Source organism: Loxodonta africana, chromosome 25 (genome assembly GCF_030014295.1).
Source record: "Loxodonta africana isolate mLoxAfr1 chromosome 25, mLoxAfr1.hap2, whole genome shotgun sequence".
Taxonomy (NCBI): Eukaryota; Metazoa; Chordata; class Mammalia; order Proboscidea; family Elephantidae; genus Loxodonta; species Loxodonta africana.
This window is the reverse complement of record NC_087366.1, coordinates 41,393,302-41,408,113: the sequence shown is the minus strand read 5'-3', so window position 1 is coordinate 41,408,113 and position 14,812 is coordinate 41,393,302. Positions and strand designations below refer to the sequence as shown.

The window sequence follows — 14,812 nt, the reverse complement described above, 5'->3', positions numbered from 1 at the left end:
TGATTTTGTAACACCAAAAAAATTTTTTCTGGAAAATAATGGTTTACAGAGTCACTCAGATATTCCAAATTTTGTCACATTTCATTATATAATATAAAAAAATAACATTCATTGCCCCACCAATCTCATCAGGAAACTCTTCAAATATAAGAAAATTGTAAAGCTGATGACGAGGAATACAACTTTTCCAAAAATTCTAATTTTTGCTTGAAAACTCTAATTTCATCATTGGCACCAAATATTGTCAACTGTCTTTCTTATAATGACAGCTCACTTCATTTATTTTTGAGAAAATGTATGCCAGATATCCAAGTCTGAGTAACGAGTGTTTGGTCTTTCAAGTACTTAATCGTGTGGCATGGAAAAAGTTCAGCTTGCAGGTCAAATAATCACACAAGTACTTTTCTTCAAGGCAATCATTGAACTTCAGTATGAAAGAGAAGTTCATGCTTACTTCACATTGTACAGGTAGAATATTAAAAAGATGTGAACTCAAGGACTGAGATTTAATAAAATTAATGAACTAAATTAGTTTTCTTGCTGCTTTATCAAGAAAATTCTAAAGTGAAACATGAGTAGGTGTGTATCGGTGAAGGATATAATGACCTCTAGTACAGTTTTGTGTCACTGCCTTGACTCCTGCTAAGGAATCAGCAGCTTTACTTACTTTTGCCTTTACACCAGTGCAAATATCAACACAGCGTGTATAGTCTTAGTATTATCACGAAAACAATTTGACCTCATGTACTCCTTGAAAGAGTCTTGGAAACAGGGTTCAAGAAACCACAGTTCCAGAAATGCTGATCTAGACAATGCCTAAAACATCATGCAGGCCTAAAACATTTTGAATAAAGTATTGAATGAATGCATCCATATTGATTTCAGCTATAGCAATAACGATACGCCTTTTGATGGTTTAAAGAATAGATAGGTAGGTAGATAGACTGCATGTTCTCTGTGTGTATGTGTGTCTACACACAATGAAGATCTCACCTGCTTAATGAGAAGGTTTAGCAGACCCTTGATTCAAAAGTCATAATAATAATAATAAAAAAAGATTTAGTGCCCAAAATTTCCATTTTGATTTGGGAATATACAATGGAAGCCCAAAGAGAAAAGATCAAGTTATTCCATTAACTGCACCACCTTCAAGGGATTATCATAACATTTTGCTTCATTTTAGAGAGACCTATTAATTGAGGTTACTTTAATAATTTTGAAGAGCAACTACTTAAAACCCAAAACCAAACCCACTGCTGTTGAGTCAATTCTGACTCATAGCAACCCTATAGGGTAGAGTAGAACTGCCCCACAGGGTTTCCAAGAAGTGCCTGGTGGGTTTGAACTGCTCACCTTTTAGTCAGCAGCCGTAGTTCTTTACCACTATGCCAACAGGGTTTCCATGAGCAACTACTTAGTCTACACAATATTTAACTGAACTACCATTGCATGGAAACCCTGGTGGTGTAGTGGTTAAGTACTACGGCTGTTAACCAAAGAGTTGGCAGTTTGAATCCACCAGGCGCTCCTTGGAAACTCTATAGGGCAGTTCTACTCTGCCCTATAGGATCTCTATGAGTCGGAATCGACTTGACGGCACTGGGTTTACCCTTGTGCATCGATGACATAAGGGACAACCAAAGATTCAAAGTTTTAAAATGACTCTACTAAACCAAATTGAGTCAGGAATATTGAAGGACGGACATGGTGTGTCCTCTGGAGATCCAGTCTCCTACCCCCTAATAAGCCTATCTGTATTCGTTCCTTTATCAAAGATTAGGCCACAGAGTAGCTATGTCCTAAAACCTTATATGACACAGAAATGCAGAACTTTGGCCAGCAACCCTGAGGCCTCATTTGCTTATATCCTAATCTCATTCTAATGCCATACAAGCCCAAACGTTAATGCTAACTCCAGCTTCTTTCTGTCTGTACGTGTGCCATAAAGTGTGTGCACAATCAGAGGAAAGCATAGTGCTTATTCCACCGGTGGAAAATCCTCATCAGCACTGGGTGGAGAAGTGGTTAGCTCTGCAATCCCATTGACACTGTGTGAAAAGGAAGTGGATTACGTAAATTAACATGGCTGGTGTAGCCTCTCTTTCCGAAAGGTGTGTTTCTTAACTTGTATCCTGGTAGCATGACAAGTGTAAACTTGAAAAAGTTCAACAAGGAAACTTCAAGGACAACAAGGATTCCTGACAATAGAGTAAGTATGTTTTGTGCAGGGCGCTTAGGTGCCCTTGGACCATGATTGCCAAACTGTCCAGGTACAAACTAAACAGATGTGAGGTGATCAGCCATCCTCTCTAGGAGAACACATGTGGAGAACTTGTCTGTCAGTGAAACCTGTTTGCAAAGGGAGGAGAAGTGAGATTTGCCATTGGCCTTAATGAAGCTTGCATAATTCGGTGCTGAAAGCAAACGGCGAGGTTGGTTTTCTCCCCCCCTTCTGTAATACTTCTCTCATGTACTCTTAAAAAAGTCGTTTTGACCCTTGCTGATCTGTGGAGGCAGAGTGCCCAATTAAATTACTTTCATTATAAAAGCACATACAGCCAAATACTTTTTATAGCACGCGGCTCTAAACCTATAATAAGCACCAAGGAAAAGCCGCACAAAAGCTTTTTAAAATTAAATGGAGACTTTTAGACAATTGGTGATACCAAAAAAGGTCAGACAGAGTGCCTCATGGTGCAGGGTTCAATCGGCAGAGAAATTATGAAGCTGACATTCTGAAATGAGAGAACATTTTAATATTCATTCTTTTGGGGTCAGGGGCAGGCGACTCAGAATAATAATTATATCCAAACAGAAGATGAAGAACTTCCAGGAAGAATTACCTTCAAAGCAGGGTATAGCCCTCCTCTAAATGTTCATATTAATGCACGATAATAACTTGTATTTTCTGACTGTTGACTATGTGCCAAGTACATACTCAGTGCTTTATTTGAATTTTATCATTTGATTTTCACAATAACTCTATGAGGTAGGCATTATTATTCCTAACATACAGATGAGAAAACTATGCCTTATAGTTTATAGAATTTGCCTGAAGTTATTAAGGCATTAAATTACTCTGATGCAGGACAGATTTCAGAGGAGCTTCCAGACTAAGATGGACTAGGAAGAAAGGCCTGGCTATCTACTTCCAAAAATCAGGCCATGAAAACCATATGGATCACAACCAGTCTGATCCCATTGTGCTTGGGGTTGCCATGAGTCAGGGGCCAACTCAATGACAGCTAACAACAGCAACAAACATGGTGGAGACAGTATCCAAACCCAGAATCCCTAATTCTAGAAACTACATTCTTATAGTAGCTTCCTAGAACTTCTATGATATTCTATTGCTTTGTTATTAATTTAGACAATAAATATCTACTACTGCTAGGTATCAGGTACTGCTAGATATTGCCAGTATATGAACAAGAAATAGTTCTTACCCTCAATAAACAGTCTGTCTCATCAGCACATCATTTCTTGGAATTGGTTTGGTAAGATATTTATTGTCATGGCTCTTTTCACAGAAGGAAAACTACAATAGGGGATGTCTAGGACTTGACACTCAGTGGAAAGCAGAATTACTGTCCATTGATTTCAGCAAGTGTTCTGTCCACTAGACCTCACCATATGTCTTCTGGGGGGCCAAGAAAGTATCATTTGAGGATATAAAGAGCCCAAAAGAACCTGGTACAACCACTTGATAGACCTCTCTAGATAGGGAAGCTACTTTAATACTTTACACTTTAACCCAGCCATAAGACAAACGATGATTAATTTTTTAAAAAGGCAAATTAGGATCAGTGAAAATATAAGAAAAGAAGGGGAAAAAAATAAATGCAGCCTTGTTTAGTAATACGTGGCACATTAACTTCATATTATGAATTAATCATCACTTTTTATTTAAACACCCAGTAACAACATGGAAATTATTTGTAATACATAAGTAAAACTCACAATTCACCAAAATTACAAATTAATATAACTACACCTAAACAAAAATAGTTACAATAGTTAATGTTCTAGATAAGAAGTCAGCAATGTTTTCCATAAACACTCTGGGAGTTAATGTTTTACAGTGTCTGTTGTAACTACTCAGTGTTGGTATAGTAGCACAAAAAGAGTCATAGACCATATGTAAATAAATGAGTGTGACTGTGTCTCAATAAAACTTTATTTACAAAAACATTCGGAGGATCCGATTTGGACTGAGGGCCATGGTTTGCTGACTCCTATGCTAGAATAGTAGATTCTGAAGGAATTTAAAGACATTTACACTAGTGTTTCTAGTAATATTTTATAATAGTGTTTAACAACAAATTTTAAAAGGAGAAAATGTACACATCTCATCAATCAAGCTACACATTAGCTCACTTGAACTCAAACTATCAGCTATTTTTTCACTCAATCTACCTTTCTCCCTTTGAAATAATCTGCAAATTAAGGCCAAGTTTCAGGGCAAGGAATCCGTATAAAATATTCAGCTAGCCAGCAAAACTCTCACCCTTGTTGGTTAAACAATTCAAAATTCATGACCTGACCATCAATCAGTCAATTAACAAGCATTTACAAACCGGTTACAAAGTACATTGCCTTGTTATCAGCACAGTGGGGATTCACACCTGTCAGGCAGTTTTCCTGCTGTCCGAGAAGCTAAAATCTAATAGATGAGGCAACTGGATTGATTTTATTTATGTGGCGAAACACTGGGCACAAAAAGAGCAGCCATAAAACAACCAGCATGTCCAGTAACAAGAAACAAAGAACTACCACGTTGCACAGGGTGGTAAAAATCTTCACTGCACCTATTTTCAATAGAAGTACATTCAACTTTAGTATATGTGTAAGTACGTATATATGTCTGTCTGTCTGTCTGTCTATCTATCTATCTATCTCCACCTAATATGCTTTATTTAGTATTAGAAGCCCTGGTGGCACAGCGGTTAAGCACTAAGCTGCTAACTGAACTGTCAGTGGTTCGAACCCACCAGCCGCTCCATGGGAGAAAAATATAGCAGTGTGCTTCCATAAAGATTTACAGCCTTGGCAAGCCTGTGGAACAGTTCTATTCTGTCCAGTAGGGTTGCTATGAGTCAGAATCAACTTGACAGCAACAGGTTACGGTTACAGGTTATGTTTAATATGCTTACTTATTGGACTTAGAATATTTTGGAAACAAATGACCAATAATTTACTGATTTCAGGTTCTTATTTAATATTAGTTTTCCAAGCTTCTGGAGTCCCTGGGTGGCACAAATAGTTAAGTGCTCAGCTGCCAACTGAAAGGTTGGAGGTTTGAGTCTACCCAGAGGCGCCTCAAAAGAAAGGCCTGGCAATCTACTTTCAAAAAATCAGCCACTGAAGAACCTACGGAGCACAGTTCTACTCTGGCCCATGTGGGGTCACCAGATTGGGTTCCATGATAACTGGTTGGGTTTTCTGTTTGTTTCTTTTCCAGGCTTTCATTAACCTTTATGATGGTAGCAAAGGGCATAGTCACTTGGTAAAGTATACCAATATCATACCACAAAAAATACAGGGAAATACATTGCCACTGGATAAGGCTAGAATTTTTCTAAAAGTAAAATAATCTAAAAATAATCATATACTAACTACCTTCCAAAGTGTAAAGTAGGCTGTGGGAGGAAATCAGTTGGCGAGGGGGCTGCAGCTAAGTCAAGAATATACCACCCTAAGGTAGGCACTGAGGCTTCCACTTCTAGATGCCAAGAAGACTGACAGAATGGACACTGCTTCTGGAAGACAGTATTGATGGGGGGGGTGGGGGGCTGGAGTATGTTAGGCAAGATTAGTTGAATGAATAAGTAGTTGGCTGTTAAAAAATCAGGCCCAGAGATGATAAGGGCCTGAAATAAGAATGCAGAAATAAAATAGAATTAAGAATATTTACATACTCATGATCAGAATCAGATCGTGGTAATTAATTATATGTGAGGCATAAAACCAAAACCAAAAACTAAGCCCACTGCCCTCCAGTCAACTCCAACTCATAGTGACCCTACAGGACAGAGCAGGACTGCCCCATAGGTTTCCAAGGCTGTAATCTTTACGGAAGCAGAGTGCTACATCTTTCTCCCTTGAAGTGGCTGGTGGGTTTGGATTGCCAATTTTTGACTGGCAGCTGAGCACCTAACCACTGTGCCACCAGGGCATAGGGAATGAAAAATAAGCAACTACAAATTCTAGCTTAGATGATTTGGTGAAATGCTGAAGATCAAAAGGATTTGGGGGAGGGAGAAGATTAAGGAGATTTCTTTGTAAGGATTAGGTTTGAAGTGTGTTTGGAATATCCATGTGGAGGAAATGCTAGATATGTGAATCACTATTAAATTATTCTAAAATTCAGCATTTATTACATGTGTTCTACATATCAGACACTGTGCTAAGCACTTTATATGTATCATCTCATTGAATCCTAACTTTTGCCCTCAGAGGGGAGGTTAAAGTAACTTCAAAGTATACACATTTAATGGCAAAGCCTGGATTTGAACTCGTTAATTCATAATTATAAAATGGACTCTTAACCACTGTCATATATTGCTACAGAAAAAAAAAAAAAAAAGAAAAAGGCTCAATCTGAAGAATACTACAAAAAAAAAAAATCATTGCTTTTGTCAATACTATTTGGCCTTCATCACGTGTCTTTGCTCAATAGAAGACTTGACAGAGGGCATTACACTTTCTTCATTTCACTAACATCTAAGTTTGGGAGGTTTATAAGGCCCCGGATGTGTTCAAGTCCTCCTAAGTCAACATTCTTGCCAACTTGACCGTGATCCAACACGTACAACATGGCCAGCAAAAGCAAGGCTCTGGCTTTGGGTCAATATCAATTTGGGAACAGACAAAGGGGCAGATTTGTGGGTTTTCAGCCATGTTTGAAAGTAACCAAGGCTATATAGCTTGGCTGCAGTGAATATTAACTCAGGGCCAAAATATACCCATTCATAAAGTGGAGTTTGTTCCCCAACTTCTTGTGGTGAAAATCTCCGGGTTTTTGGCAGCATCCACAACCTGGCACTCAATTGAAATGGTGCTGCCAGGATGCAAAATGAAAAATTCTAAAGCCACCAGAGGCTCAGTGTTGAGAAGTCAATGGTCCCCAAAAAAGCTATTTTAGTCCTGGGTCAATTAAGTTGATCCATGGTAACTTCCAATCCAGCTGTAGAAATATCTTATACAATTTTCCCCAAAGAACAGGGATCATATTTAGTCACCTTAAATCCTACAAATGATTGGTGTAGTGAGACAGAGCGTATGAAGTACTAAGCACAGTGCCTAAAACACAGGAATCGTTCAACATATGCTAGCTGTTACTGTTATTAGTTGCAGTGCCAATACGGGAGCTTACAGAACGTTTGCTAAATTGTTGACCTTGCCAGGCCTTACTGAACAATTATTCATTTTAAAGAAAAAGTGGAAAACAGCAGCTCCAAAATAAGGGAAATCTAATTCTATTTGTATAGCATCTATTAAAGATAATATAAAATATTGACCTTTAAGAGAAAAATATTCACAAGACAGTACATTAAAAAAATAAATAAATAAAAGCTACAATTCAATTATACTTTAGAAAACACTTATTTTTCCCTTTTAGTCTCATAACAGAATATTTATAGAAATAACTTAAGCACTGTTTTATGCTTACTCAAGGGAGCTGTTTCATGCGTTTAGCATTTCTGGCATGTAAGTTAGTGAGGATGCCTTGTATAGGGATAAATAAATTGAAGTAATGGTCTCATCCTTCTGAAAGCAGATTTAAATATCATTGACATTCCAACTAAGTAATATTTCTCGCATTACACCGAGGAAATAAGAGTTAGAAAGTAGAGGATATTGACCAAATTCATAAGTCTCTATTGACTCTGAGTGCTAATCTAAATGTGATACACATATCAACAAGGAACTGTCAAGTTTTAATTAAAACAAATTAATACAGTTATGACACAATCAACGTAACTTTGCTTTTATTTCCCTTTTAATTTTTGTAATCCCTAATTGATATCGCTATACTTACCCTTCAAGATGCTTAAGAAACCAACATAAAACAAAGATGAGTTTCAATAAGGCACAAACATATTTATGAAAGTTCTCACAATAAATGCATAGTTTGTCCAGGCCAGGAAGTGTTGACTTGGTCAATATAAATGTCACTCTTGAATATGTTAGTTTAGATCTGAATAAAATGTATCATTTGTACACAGTTCTAATTAATACTTTAACATAAGACAAGATGTTAACTGACTTGACCAAAGTCACAAATCGTGTAGACAATGAAGCCAAGACTAGAATCCAAGTCTCCAAGTTTTGTTATTTGTGTCATTTTAACTACTAAAATATAAGAGGAAAGATTCTGTAAGTTGGTAAGAATGACACTTAAATTTGTAAAAATAATAATACTATCTGTTCATGCAACTAACGGGGTGTAAGCGAGTGGATGGGCACATAGGGCCAATGGGATTTAAGTAACATGATCTTCAGGTCTATTGGTTTTGTTAGCGACCAAGTGAACCTGATGGAAACAAAGGCACATTTCACAAGAGTGGAAGAAAATTGATTTCAGTCAATCCTTTTAGCATTTTCCAGGTGACTACATCTTCATAAAATCCCCTGGCAAAACCAAGTGGTTGCATTGCTTCACAGATTTTGGCTAAAACATTAAAGAAATGGAATGATTTATGCAGGAGAACAGCAAATGAGTTGCATGTATCTAAATGCTTGTCCCTTGAACCAAAAGCTGAATGTGAATTGCCAAATTAATTATTTGTTCATTTTCTTCTATGATTCCACGGTCTGAAATCCCTTTCCCTACCCTTTGTTGAGGAGACAAATTTTACTCATCTTCAAAGTCCATCTTAAACGTATCTCATCATTCTGGAGTCCCCTCTTATCAGCTCTGGTTCCCTTCCTCATCCTCTGCAATGTTTATTTTTTTCATGCCACACTGTTATATTATTTTGTCCTATTTCATATTTTTTCTAATTGTTTCATGAGTGCAATCCCCATTTCCTCAACCAAATTATACACTTAACACTCCTTTTGAACTTCCCACACTGTAGAAAGATATTACACACTTTCTATTGCTTGATGAATTTATAATAAAGGGACCATTTCAGTGAAATGTCCTTCATTTGGATTGACACTATGTAAAAATAATTTTTCTGTCCTTTGTAGCCTGCTAGAAAGGTTGTTTTTTGTTTTCTTTTTTTCACTTCATTAAAATATAAACTTCTTTTTTGCTTACTTTAGCCTGAATGTTTCAACAGCCTGTTAATGAAAAATGCATTTATATTATCCATTCCAATACAAATTCTTTGTTATGTCTTAGAAGCCGTGAAGACAATAATTATGCAGTTAAAATGTCATGCATCGTGTTTAATGCTATTCCTAGCACTTGAATGTGTTAGATTCTACTTGATCTTGAAATACATGGGATTCTGATCCACACAGAGGTATCTGAGCTGGGGGGAAGGTGACTCCCACAGTAAGGTGAACTGGAGAACGGTATTTCTTTCATATCTATCACCAATCTCATCTTCTGTATTCGGTGTTTCCTCGAAAGAGAATTTCACTCACAGAAGTAGGTAAGTGCCGGTTCTAAGAACTAAAAACTGTACTGGTTCTAAGCACTAAAAACTGACTGGGGTTTCTGAGAAACAGTCATCATTAACCCGCATTGACTCTGGATTTTTGTTACATTTCCAACTTTTAATGGAGCACCCCTTTAATTGATTCACTTGAATAAAATTATGGTTATTTAAAATTTCAAAAAGAAGGAAACGTTATTCACCCAGAAAAAAGTGTACTCAGAGAGACCTAAGCTGGTATCAGTTATTTTTGTTTTCATTATGTTCAAGGAGATGACCAGTTGATTGTATGACAGGAGACTTAATATGCTCATTTTTAACATAAATTACAAAAACTTTGGTTCCTCTTTAAATTTAATAGAAAAATCTAAAAAAGCAAAACAAAACAAAACATGAAAGTTTCCCATATTTCTACAGACAAAATCCCTTTCAGTTTGGAATTCAGCAATTGAAAATATCAGGAGCATTTAAAATATGTTCATGCTTAAGTCTTTGTTTGCTTGGTAGCTATTTGCAACGTAGAAATATTCCGACTTGCTGAAGGTGGGGAGTTACATGGCCCGACAGCATTACTGTTTCATTTTAATAATCCGAGCTTAATCTTTCATACAATTTCCTATTCTATTTTTAAGCTTTTTTGTTTTTTGTCTCTGAATAAGTGACAAAATTATTCATCATCAGTGAATTTATTAACTTGGCAATATGAATAAGATACGAACAATACAAGCAAAGGAAATAGGCTGGGGGAAAGTTTCAGTTTTAGTGCAACATATGTTCTTACCCTATGTATTCTGGATGATCCTGATTGAAGCAACACAAAATATCTCAAAATATGAATAAGCGTGGCTCATTAGGCTACAGGCTTGGACATACGGCACGCCAAACCCTTCCACTGATCCACAGTAATTAGAATAACGACACAGATACAACACGGTCTGCAAGTGTCAGCTCTGCTCTTCAAAACTTGGTGCTATCGTAGGTCTCCTCCAGATGTATTTTTAGAGCCCACTTCCTAGCACCATTCTTAACAATGCTGCTGATCCCTGAGCTGGAACAAAAGCTTTCAGAAGCAATCCATTGCTCTTGCCCTTATGGGTGCCAAACACACACACAATGTCCTTTTATTTACAGAAATACACACACAGATCTACTCTGCATGTGCTCAGCATGCAACACAAATACCATCCCTTTCCCACAGGCAACAGGAAGGATGTGGTTTGAAGGACACGCTTGCTTCATCTGAATGTTTAGTTGTTCCTCAAAGGCCTCTTGTCTCTACGCCGAGTTGCTGCTACGCTACGTACGTTTAAGAAGATACAACCTGGCCATGTCCCTTTTCATTTAACGGAATATGGTATTAAAGTAAAGCATGCAATTCTTCTTTTCCCCTTACCTTCAGTGGACACATGCTGAAAGCGTGTTCATAATTAAAAGACATTTCCGCGAGCTGATGACCCAGTAATTCTTTACGTATACAGGTCAGTTGCAACAAGACTGTACTAAAATCACCAGATGAAATGGTCAGAATTACCCAGTGGCTTGATAAAATCAGCTTACTTTGAGTCTAATCCAGGGATAAATATACAGAAAGCTCCAAGCAATGGAAACTGTAAACATTGTAGAACTACCCCCAAAACTGTAATACTGGCAGGTTTGTCACTGCCAGGAAAATAAATATTTGCTGAATTATGGGACACTATCTTGGCTTTAAGAGATACTGGTGGCACAGCAGTTAAAGGGCTCAGCTGCTAACCGAAAGATTGGTGACTCGAATCTACCAGCTGCTCTGCAGGAAGAAGATACGATAATCTGCTCCTGTAAAGATTATAGCCTTGGAAACCCAATGGGGTGGTTCTACTCTGTCATATAGGGTCACTATGAGTCAGAACTGACTCTATAGAAACGGGGTTTTCAGGGTGGATCATGGTTTTAGGAGCCCTGATGGCACAGTGCGTAAGCACTCTCCTGCTAACCAAGAGGTCAGTGGTTCGAACCTACCAGCTGCCCTATGGGAGAAAGATATGGCAGTCTGCTTCTGTGAAGATTTACAGCTTTGGAAACTCTGTGGGGGCAGTTCTACTCTGTCCTAAAGGGCCACTATGAGTTGGAATTCAACTCAATAGTAATGGGTTTTGGTTTGGGTTTATCTTGGTTTTACCTCAATGAAAACTAGGGCTAAATATTCACCAGGTGCCGTTTAAAGTGGAAAAGTGTAACACGTAGTACAGAGGACTAATTCAATTCACCCCACTTCCAACAACTCGGAACAAACAAACCACTAAACCTGGTTACTAGTTCAATAGATCCTGCATCCCCAGAGCCAGCCTGCTTCACTATTTCATGAACGCTCACGCTCTCTCACTCTGAATGTCTGATCCACAGTCCTGTACCCATTTTACTTTCTTTTCTGTTCCCAAGCCATCCCCTCTCTCCAGGTTGTTAATCTATAGATCTCTTCTTTGGAGTCTAGTACCTTGCATCTCCCTGGAGACCCAACTAACCCAATATTTCTTAGCCAATTTTTTTTTCCAACTTTCTGCAGATTAAAAGTCACCTTATACCCTTAAGCTTACCTTAGAAAAAGATGTCTTCACTTGCTTCCTGAGCTTTGCATACACAGCCTATTCCTCTTCATGATCCCCCTTTAAAGTTACTGGTTCATGAGAATCCATAATTTGAAAAACAGCTTTGGTAACCCTGTAGGCAAGTTGCAGCTAGTGTTTCCTTCTGAATTACTAGACGAGGACTCTTTCCTTCAACCACTTCCCACTTTTACTAATCAGTACTATTCTGTGTGATATATGAATCTTCCTAGAACTACAGAAGCAGAAATTAAGAGGCAAAAAAAGGGGAATTAGATGAAAATATGTTATTGATAACATCAAACTGAAAATACCAGGTTCTGAAAAAGTGTACACAAGTCCATCTACCAGGTGGAACATTACTTTCAATCCAGGGTATTATATAAACATTTACATTTCCTTTCCCAAGTAGAAACAAATAGCTTTTTACCAAATGTCTGTGCCCCGGTCCTTCAGAAATCCATATCTGGCTCTAGGATGCCAGGAAAATTTCACATTGTGTCATGTTTCACATTGAGAAGTTTGTACAGCTCTTGTGTAAACCTTGGTCTCTAAGACACATTCCAAACTGAATTTATTTCAGATTCCAAACTGAGTTTATTCCATTCCACTCACTTAAAATTCCAATTGCGATTGGAAAATACACACTTCATTTACCTTCTGTGCAGTGTTCAATGAACCACATATGTCATGTTTTGCCCCGGTAGGCTGCATTTCAATCCCAAAGGCATCTGTGAATCAGCTGATTAAAGTTTTGCTATTTCTTGAAATGGGCATTATAATATGCACTGTCATTTTTTGAGACTGTAACATAAATCTGGAAAAGCATTATGATGGTTGCTACTCTTCCCCCACACCTATATTATTGACTTGCCAGCAAACAAAATCAAATGAACACATCAAGTTTCAAATGCAGAGAAATCAACTTCCCTATCCTGTTGCATGGGAGCCCTCGTGGCACAGTGGTTAAAGCATTCAGGTAATCAAAGGGTTGGGAGTATGAATCCACCAGCTGCTCTATGAAAGGAGGATGTGGCAATTTGCTTTCATAAAGACTTATAGCTTTGGAAACCCTACAGGGCAGTTCTACTCTGTATTATAGGGTCACTATGGGTCAGAATTGACTAAGTGGCAGCGGGTTTGGTTTGGTATCCTGCTGCATCTTATGCCATACTCTATATATTTGTTGTTGTTAGGTGCCATCGAGTTGGTTCTGACTCATAGTAACACTATGTACAACAGAACGAAACACTGCCCAGTCAAAATGAGACAGATCAACTGCTGGAGTTAAAAACAGATTGCTACCATTTAGTTAGTGCAAGACAAGTCACTTCCGAACATGGTCTCCAGGAATGTCAGTTCTAGAGGAGGAAAGATAAAACTCAAGTAAGGAAGCTTTGTTCAGTGTGGATGAGTTTCCTGGACAGAGTTTAAGCCAGAAATGACAGGATCCATTAAAGAGTAAACCATACCTTCAGAAAGCAAGATAAGCGCCCTTACCCAAATTTTTGTCTTACAAGAATCTTGCCACATAAGTCACTACTTAGATCTGAGGAATCGTAAGTCCAATCCCTTAGCCAATTGATGTTAAAGTCATTGTTTTTCTAACATAACAACAGTAAAAAATGTGTGTGCATTCTTTCTCATGTCCTGTATTAGTATATTCCAATGGTGATGGAACAATCTCTTAAGAAAAATATTTCAGTTTCTGCAAAAGAAATAGTCTCTACTCCCCTTTGTAACACTGGCTGTCCAGTAAGACTCCAGTTACTCAACAGGTTCTGCTAGACACTTTTCTGGTGCCAGCATAACAAAGTCAACACAGCTGGGTGCTTTCAAGGCCAGCCACTGACCAAGGCTGCTTCCTCAGCAAGGATACAGGTTTAACACATGTAGTATAAGCCTCATACAGGGTCCCATTTGTTTGCAGTTGAGAAGTGAATTCAAAAATACTATTTGAGCACCTCACAATTGACCTCGATCTCACACTTGCACTTTTTCTTTTCTGGAAGGTGTACTCATGGCACCTTTTTTTTAGGCAATAAATGAAGATGTTTAAAAACACCTATGCTTTTCTGGAACTGAAGACATTTTGATTATTTTTCCTTAAAAATGTGTCATTCGATAACTGTCTTCTGAAACATAAAGTCTTCAGATTTACTGGTATGTGTGATTCAAATCCAAACAAACCAATGAATCTAAACCAAGACACACACATACATACACACCCTCTCGTATATTTTCATTCCCCCCCTTTCTCTATCATAGCTGATCTGTGCTTTTCCTTAAGCATCTATGAATGTTTTTTAAAGTACAGGCTATTCAGTTTTTTAAGCCCCACCACCCCACTACCACAGCACTCACTGGTTGGATTTCTTCCTTGTTGCTGTTAGCTACCTTTGAGCCAGCCCTGACTTGTGCAAACTCCACGCACAACAGAATGGAATGGTGCCTGGTCCTGTGCCATCCACCTGATAGGTTGTGGATCAGACCTTTGTGATCCATAGGATTTTCAATGGCTAATTTTCAGAAGTAGATCACCAGGCCTTTCTTCTGAGTTTGTCTTAGTCTGGAAGATTCTCTAAAACCTGTTCAACATCATAGAAACACACAAGCCTC

At 38.0% G+C, this 14,812-nt stretch overlaps 1 protein-coding gene across 1 annotated transcript in view; it reads right to left on the bottom strand.

Moving 5' to 3' along the window:
• The window catches only part of CHRM3 (cholinergic receptor muscarinic 3), a 218,245-nt gene extending 205,545 nt beyond the window's left edge, over window positions 1-12,700 (bottom strand). The window contains exon 1 of the mRNA XM_003410912.4: window positions 12,185-12,700. The gene's annotated coding sequence lies outside the window, so the exon portion shown is untranslated. The remainder of the gene's footprint in view (window positions 1-12,184) is intronic.
• Between the last annotated feature and the right edge of the window lie 2,112 nt (window positions 12,701-14,812).